Source organism: Acanthisitta chloris, unplaced genomic scaffold (assembly GCF_000695815.1).
Source record: "Acanthisitta chloris isolate BGI_N310 unplaced genomic scaffold, ASM69581v1 scaffold44029, whole genome shotgun sequence".
Taxonomy (NCBI): Eukaryota; Metazoa; Chordata; class Aves; order Passeriformes; family Acanthisittidae; genus Acanthisitta; species Acanthisitta chloris.
In genome coordinates this window covers 54,796-63,776 of record NW_008690541.1, presented here as the reverse complement: position 1 = coordinate 63,776, position 8,981 = coordinate 54,796, and the positions used below count along the sequence as shown (strand labels likewise).

The following is an 8,981-nucleotide window of genomic DNA, read 5'->3' as shown; positions in this document are numbered from 1 at the left end:
GAATCTGAAATGTGAATATTGGAAACATAGATTGCATAATACTATTCATTGTAACAAGTGGAAAGTGCCTCTTGGGATCAGCTGATTGCCTTCTGTTGCCATTGAAGTAAACTGTTATCCAGAAACTACTTCAGATCAGAAGTAACTTCATTTGTATCTAACATATAAGTGTCTTACCACAGGTCTGAAGTGCTTTGACAGATCACTGGCATCCCTCTCTTAAGTTTTCCTTTCTCAAAGAGAAATTAAAAGTCAAAGAGTCTTACAGCATTGCCTGGAGGACTGAGTTTTTTCGGTATTGCCCTGCTCTCACTAAGAGAAAATGGTATATTGGTACTGGTATTCTTCTGCATCCTACTGCATTGCTTTTCTGCATGTCAGAAAAGGATAGGAGAAAGTACAGGTAGCATAGAGTAATGACCTGGTTTAAATGGCATTCCTTGCTGTTCTCTCCTTGTTCGTGTTTTAATATACTTTAAAATACTATTAAAATTCACTAAATGGTCCGTGGTAGTGGTTATTGGTACTTTGCAGCTCAGGGAGTTGGCCTTTGCATCTTTGCGTAGATGCTTCAGTTTTAACCCAGAGATGAACTCGTTTTGTTTGTCTGTTATGCAGTGTGATAGCTGTTGTCTACAAACAGACTTGCCAGTGGTAAAAATACATCCATCTGCTCATCCTTCGTGGGCTGTTCATTGCTGTCTGAATTGAAATATTGCCCTTTTAAAAAGTTAAAAAGAGCAAGGGAAGGAAATTCAGTGCTTTCATTCAGTTAGAGCAGGGATCAGGTTTTTGTACACGTTCTAGAAATGAACATTTAAAAATTCTAGAGACATCTAGACAAAGAAGGTAAAACTACATATATTCTATTTTTTCTTCATCAAGTCTCAAACCCATTTTGAGGAAGGACCTAAAAAAGAGACATATGGTAGCGGAGAAGGTACTAGGTTGTATAGTTAGATAGACTTGATAAAAGCAAAACAAAGGACTCCAAGTTGTTCCTTTTTTCTTAGGTTAACAAGTCATTCATAGCATACATAAACATTCAAATAGTTAATCTTATCACCATTGACATAGGTTCTTCTATAGTGCTACACGTGAACAGAAATACTTTGCCCAAACTCTGTATATGAAGGATTGTGGCAATTATCTTCTGTCTGTATTTAAACTTTGAGCTTGAGTAGTCTGCACTTAAATATGTGAAATAGAATCATAGAATGGTTTGGGTTGGATGGGACATTAAAGATCTTGTAGTTCCAATGCCCCTTTCCATGGGCAGGAACTTTACTGTTCTCATTATGCCCTCTCACTAAGTAGTACTGTGCTTTTGAAACCAGTCTTATTGTTACAGATTATAAGCACTTAATAGAAATTAGTTTGAGTGCTACTAATACTACTGTTACACTGCAAACTGAACTTTTCACATAGGCAAAATTTCATGTCCTAGTAAGGGCCTTTTCAGCTTGGGGTATTAATTAATTCCTTTCTCCTAAACATTGAGGACATTTCCCAGGAGCTCTGAAAACATCCAAGGGCATTTTGTTGTCCAACAACTTGGATCCTAGTTCATTTTTATTTATAAGAATTCATGATCTTAGCCAAGCAGCTAAATCTAAAAGTAGATGTTTGTCTGTGTGTCTCATTTGAGAAACATGAATGAGTTGTTATTCTGGGGCAAGTTGAGGTCCTTGCATGTTGCATGTTTCCTTGCTGGGTGCTGCTGGGTTGGTTTGTTTGTGGGTTTTTTTGTTTTGTTTTGTTTTTTTATTGCTTTTTTTTTTTTTTTCCAAAACACAGCTGGAGCAGAATGTACCTTTTCGAAGATAGATTAATGGTTAAATCATTCACTGAAAGCCTCTCACAAATTCTAGCTTTGTTTCCAAATGTGCTGGATCAAAATGTGTGCCATTTGTGGAAATGTATTTGCACACCATATTATTAAACCCAGGATGTTTTTAAGAAAGGCTGTTGGAGCAAATGGCTTGCACTAATGAACTATCAGAGATGCTTGAAGGAGTATAACAATTTTCAGATTACTACTGTGTGTATTGCTGAAGAGTTCATGTACCTCTTTTTGTTTAAAGTAAGTCTGCGTGTCCCTCTTCCAAGGCCCACTCCACATACTCCAAGTAGAAGTAACTGCTGCTAATACAAAGGGCTGTTGCTCAGTTGTCTGCTAAAGCAAACCTCTCGGAACACACGTTAACTTTTCTTTCCCAATAAATAAGGAGTTTGGGTTTCCACTGCTGTGCTGATGTTTAAACTAAAAAGCATGGCCCGGCTACCTGTGTTTGTCCTTCCATGATGACTCACTTTGCCAGGGTCCTGAAGCAGTTTCATCAGAAGAAGGAGCTTTTTTTGCAGTTCTTCTGCCTGACACAAGACACTCCTTGCTGCATTAGTGGAAGTGAGCCCTGCTCTCACCTGCTTCTGAACTACGTGGAAATCCTGTCCCTTGAGCAACTCAGGAAAAAATGCTATCATCTATGAATTAAATCCCCCCAAATCTTGTCCTTTTGACAGGGCCAGAAGTGGTTTCTGTGCTCACATTTCAGAGGGAGCACTGAAAGAACAGTGTTGATTAACCTGATGCGTGCTGTTTGCTAGCCCTGCTTGCCTTTTCCCTGACTGTATCAAACAATTAAAACCACCAAACACTGAAATCCTACAGTCAGTTCTATGCAATAAACTGATGGGCTTGAGTGGAGTCAGCTATGAGCGACTGTAGGAACGAAACAGTCTCAGACACAACTGTTTTAGGAAAATAGGATATGATGAGAATGATAGCACTTTTTTTTTTCCCTGTTGGGTTTTGCTGTTATTTTTGAGATTCCATAAATTAAAGGAGATAGTTTTTCAAGGGCTGATGTAGTTTGGGTAGGGATCTTGTATAAGTGGATATTAAATCTGTTTGCAAGCTGGACCTCCTAATCTTCTTAAAAGGATTTTGGCAAGAGAGTTAATGCTTATTAGTACTTGTCAGCTAGTGCACAGTCCAAAAAAAGGGAATGGATGAAAATCTTACTTGAAATAGTTCAAAAGAGGGCTGTTGTAGTTGATTGTGGTTTGAAGTGGTAAGAGAATGTCACTGTGATGTAGAAGCAACTGCATACACCAGAGAATTATTATTCTCATCTGTGGTTAATAAGGGTAAATTGGAGTATGAATGAGGATGGAGATTTAATCCCTCCTAGACGTAATTTAATAAGAAAGATGAGAGACAGAGATTTAGTGTGAGTAGGATCTGGCCTTCTTCCCTCAGACAAAGATTTGGATCCCTTAAGTCTTTGATTTCAAAGAGGAGTCTTGAAAAAAACTCTTGTTGGAAGGAGTGCTTACACTGTGGGTGTAACAATAAGGTGATGAAGATACGTATTTGTGAACTTGGTCTTTGTTCGTTATAGCTACCTGACTTCTGTTCATTATAAGCTCATCCTCTGGCTAACAGGACATTTTTGTCAGTAAAATTAACTAGCAGTAACTGAGTGAGTGATAGGTCTAATGATCACTGACAGTTGTCTGTCTTTCTGGTATGCCTTTATACATAAATGATTTCTGCATCTGATCCAGTATGATCTCCTAGGAAAGTTCTGTGTTTCTTTCTGTGCATAGTGGTAGGCGTTTGGTCTGTTCTAAAAAATTCTTTCTGATGCTGTCAGCTAGTGGTTGGCTTACCTGCTGATTCATAACGTTTGATAATCACATTTAAAATGTATGTTATAGAGCTAATTCACTCTAGTGTCATAAATATATAGTAATTTTCTCACCCTGTTGAACTGCTGGTCCACATGCTACTTTGGTGGAGGCAATTCTACAGTTCTGTTTTTCTTGAATGTTACTGTCATAGTTTTTAAATATTTTAAACATTTGAATTAAAACTCTTTACCCCTGCCGATGAAGACTTAAGATTCTTGCTTGCATATTTAATTTGTCCAGCATTAAGAGACAGGAACTTTGTGACAGAGAATATACTTATTAAAGTTGTCTTTCTTGCTTGCAAGTGAGAAGATGCAACAGTTAAGATAGTTAATACTCAGTAAAATGCAGAAGAGAGACTTGGATACAGGAGTTACTGCTGGTATCTAAAGCTTTTTTTTTAGCCAGGTAGAGAACTTTTGTTTAGGGCACTGATTCCACAAACCTCTTGTATGTTTGGGCATCTGTTTGTTCATGTTCCCTTACAAACCTAAAACTATATATCATTCTAAGCTCTTTAGGATAAGTATTGTATCATCATACATACTTTTACAGTAATTGCTACAGCAGGACTTTGGTGATAAATGTGTGTCTGGATGGTGCCTGTGTTGAAATGATGATAATCATGCTCTGGTTGATAAAGGGCAGTTGTTAGGATGCTTTGGAAGGGTTTCATTATGTAGCTGTGAAATGCGTTTTAATTGGTGTACGTTATAGTGTGACATTTAACACAAACATTTTTAAGTTGGGTGCATGTGGGTGGGGATGATTATCTGAAAAAGCCCTGCAGAATTGTGTCCTTTGTTTTTTGCAGACCTTTGGAACGTTCTAGTGAAGATGTAGATATAATATTCACACGACTGAAAGAAGTGAAAGCTTTTGAGAAATTTCATCCAAACCTTCTCCAGCAGATATGTCTCTGTGGATATTATGAAAACCTGGAAAAAGGAATCACATGTAAGAGAGCTTCATATGATTGTCTGTTTTATGTAGATAAAACTGGGGATTAGGCTGCGACTGTCTTTAGGAGAGCAATGAGAGCACAATCAGTGGAACAGCCATAAAATGTTTACATAGTCATGGGGCAAGGCAGGACTAATGTGCTGCTTGATCTACAAATGCAGTGTGTAGTGAATCTATGGTAACAAGGCACGCAGTTGGATGTAGGACTCTCCCACTGTTTGGCTGAAATATTACAAGCCAGTCATTGGACTTAAGCCTCATTCTTGCCCTATAAATGTATTATTGATCTCTTTTGTAGGTGCTCTGTGCTGTCAGGGACAAAGGTGTATCACCTAGGCATACCACGAATAGCGTGTTGTTTCCAGTCACGCTGGATAGCACAAGCCAGCTTTGCAGAGCTCCTGTGGAGTGCAGCAGCTCTGTGCCTGCCTGGCAGCCGTTGTGCCAGGTGAAGGTGGACAGCTGTGCTTGTTCTGTGAAGCTGAGATGGAAATAAGTGGTGGTCTTGTGTTGGGATTGTGTACCAGGGGAATAGCTGATGAAAACCTGTGGTATTTAGTAGTGTCTCAGATACGTCTCAGGTAAATCTGGCATGCTTTAGGCACACAGCACTGGGGTTTGTGTAGAGTAATTGGAATTTCAGTTCTTTGTAATCAAAATCCTGCAGTTGCTGCTCAGCCAGAACTCTTAACTGAAGTCAGTGGTAGCTGTGTCTGCATTGGGAGATTATGAATTTCAAAGGAACATTGTTCAGAAAATCTTTGTTTTGATTTGTTTGGTTTGTTGGTTTATTAACTCAGAGAGCAGTAAAAGAGAAGCAAACTGGGGAGAAGAGTGCAGCTGTTCTATGTGCTTTCATTGTTTCCATAGTGTATTGACCAGTTGACTAAAATACATGCTTTCCAGTGTCATTGGAAATATTACTCTAAGAGTAAATAAGTAGTCTGATATAAAAAATTGTACAGTCCCGGCAGTGAGCGCACTGTTGCAGTGTATGGGTGAAAATGTTTGTTAATGTTGCTAAACTTAAAGAGATAGCTCTTATTTACAAAGTTTCATCTTTCCAGTATTCCGTCAGGGTGATATTGGGACGAACTGGTATGCTGTTCTGACAGGATCACTGGATGTGAAAGTTTCTGATACAAGCAATCACCAGGTAAACATATTTTTCATTGAAACCCTCCAGCTGGTAGTACAAAGAATGAATGACCTATATTGTACAGATATTTTGTCATTGTGTCTCTGAGTCTCTTTTAGTCTCAGTTGTCCTTTGTCTGTGGAGGCAAATCATGCCACTGATTTCATGAAAACTGGAATGTAATGCTCTGGAAAAAGGTCTACATTTTAATATGAAACAAGACTCCTCTGTCTTTCTAATAGTGCCATATGAAGTTAAGCTAAAGATCTAAGTGTTGTTAATTCATTCCCTGGAAATATTGGAATTCAGTTCTTGTTCAGAAAGTTCAAATCAAACCCAGCAACAGTTCAGTTTGATAACAGCATAGTGCAGTTCTTCACTGCAAGACTGGGAAAGTATTATAGTAATAGCAGAGTATTGGAACTGCTGCTATGTCGGACTAGAAGCCTGAAGGTAGTTACCTATTCAGTGTTACACAATAGAAGAGCAAGTAATCTCCTCAAATTTCAAGCAATTTCTCAGTACCTTGGTGCTCCTGGGTTTACAAAAATTAGAGTAAATAAAAATCTGAAATGATGAGATATTTTTCCTGGTGAGAGTTTCCCACCCATGTTATCTAATGTCATGCTGTCAAGTCATGCACTTCCTGCTGTGAGCTCAGTCTTCTGAGAAGACTATTCCATGCTCCAGTGTTTGAGATCTGATTTTCCCATCAATGTAGCTCAGCCTGGGGTGTACCTCTGACATGGGACTCAGTGTGCCTTCATGAGTGGTAGAACTACCCAGGACCTGACGTATAACACTGCCTGTTTTCCCCACCTTGACTGAGTACAGTGTATGTAGGGAGTGGTGGTGGTGCAGTCTTTGCCCAGAGTTTGGCTGATTGAGGAAGGTTTCATGCTCATAGCACATACTGGTGTTTCTCACTTTGTTGAGCATCACATCACCATTGAAATTGGGTCAGAGTGCAAGTCAAGGCATTGTGTGAGTGAATACTGCATCTTTCTACTTCTTGCAGTAAAATGAGAGATGCAAAAGGAGCTTCTTTTATATAATTATTTTTAGCAGCCTCTTCGCTGTACCAAGTAGAGAGTGAGAATATAATTAGCCTAATTTGAGCAATTCTGGGCATGACCTGGCTGTCATTGGTATTGTCACAATTTGGAACAGTACTGGACTCTTAGGAAACCCTTCTCTGTGCAGGTCTAAAGCAATCAGGAATATTTTCTGGTGTTTGCCAAAAGATGGCACTGCACTGTTGTTGAGGATTAATGCTCTTTACTGATTCAGAAAGGAATGCATCCACACAATCGTTTTGGATATGGAAGTTAAATTAAGAATCTGTTTGGAGTGTTGATTTGCTCCATTAGTTGGAACACTGTAGTCTTCTAATGAATATAATGTAAATATTTTTTTCTGCTGGTTCAGGTTCATTTAATTTTCATGCCAATAGGAAACTACAGAACTACAGTTCGTGTAGTGCTAGTTCTAGAAATTATATTCTGCAGTAATTTCTTAACTTCACAGGAGCAATGAACTGAATTCTTACCACTTGCCATAGGATACATCCTCCTTGCCAAAAGGACAGCAGCTTATGCTTTTACCATTCCTCTTTGCTTAAGTTTGGTGTTTGGAGACTCCTAAATACTAGTTGTGTCCAATATTTCCTCTGGTTTTGCTCCAGCTTGGTGTTTATACCATGTCCCTCCTTGTCCATTCTTGGTCTCCTGCTTCTCCTGCTTGTAGCTCCTGGGTGTTCCCATCTTTGTACTTACTTGTTGACATGGGGCTGGTTCATTCTTGAGCTTGAAGTACTTGCTAGCACTCCCTGCCTGCTGTGCTCTCTACAAACTCAGATGATGGAGGGAGTACAGACTCAGTTGCCAGTATTGTGCTCCCAACTGGGAATGGATGAGCAGTGCTTAAGATGTAGGGGTGCTTGCAACCTGCCTTAGAACACATTTTCCAATAGCAGCATCCAGGAGCCAAAACTTCCTTTGCAAAGTCATAGCAATGACTAATTGCTCTGCTCTTACTATTACACCATAAATGTCAGTAATGCTAATGAGAAACTTCCAGCAGAGCAGAGAAGATGCAGAAGTCATATGTAGTTACATGTCTTGCACTAGAAATTATATCTTAATGTGCTAATGGATCAGGGCTTCAATGTAGCTAGTGAAGTATTAATTAACACACATTCTTGCTGCACATTAGTTTCGTCATGTAGATGCCTGTGATTTCTCACAGAAAACGTTAGTAATACTGATTAGGACCAATCTGAGAATTCATATAAACAGAAATATTAACATTAACTATTATTTGATATAATTATAAGAGGAACCATTTTATCTACTGATTTAAGTGCCTTAGTAAAGACAAACTTAAATTTAGGACCTTGTAGATAAAGCTTTGCTTTCATCCTGGTCTGGAAAAATCCTTCTGGGTGCTTGCTGAACTGTGTTCTGTCACAGGAGGGCAGTGTTAGAATACATAACAAACCAAGTGCAAGGCCGTGCTCGATGCTAAAATGGATAGTTTGAAAATCATATTCGACTATTTACCACATACCTGTTCTAAAGAGTTGGGCCAGAGCCAATTTCTCTGTTACTGTTAGTTATGTTCCACTGAGGTGGTGATTTCATTCGCCATTGGAATGGGTACAGGGATTGGGCAGGTTTACCTTCCTGTACATCCTGAATGGTATCTGGTCTGCTTTCTATGCAAACTGTTAATGAATTTTCTGTGCATTCAGCAGTCAAGAAGAGACTGAAGAGAACTTTTTTTAAGGTAAAATTGTCCCACTGTGAATTGCCGAGGTAGCTGTAATTAACTGTTTTGGTCTTGCCTCAACTTGTTTGTAACAAATACCCTGATAAATGTTGTACTCAAAAGTCACAGAAAGACATAGTTAAGTCCCCTTCAAAATAAACAGAAAATGCAGCCTCTTTAGAATCTGTTAGAAAGAGATTGTTAGGCTCAGTTATGAACAGATTCTGAATTTAATTTGTTTCATACTGTTGCCTACCCAATGTTACAACTGAGGTAGAGAGTAATAAAAGTTCCTCTCAGAGTTATTCCTGGTTTGGTGTTGTCTTAAAAATACTGTTGACTGCCTTGTGTCTGTTTAACTTCTTAACTGTTTTGAAAGTGATCAGGGTCTCAGAATGACTGTTGGCAATGTCTC

General features: G+C 38.8%; 1 long non-coding RNA gene across 1 annotated transcript in view; it reads left to right on the top strand.

Moving 5' to 3' along the window:
• The first annotated feature begins 4,505 nt into the window (after nucleotides 1–4,505).
• LOC103809017 overlaps nucleotides 4,506–8,981 on the top strand; it is a 40,371-nt gene continuing 35,895 nt past the window's right edge. Inside the window, exons 1-2 of the long non-coding RNA XR_624790.1 lie at nucleotides 4,506–4,653; nucleotides 5,727–5,815. This is a non-coding gene — a long non-coding RNA (uncharacterized LOC103809017). The remainder of the gene's footprint in view (nucleotides 4,654–5,726; nucleotides 5,816–8,981) is intronic.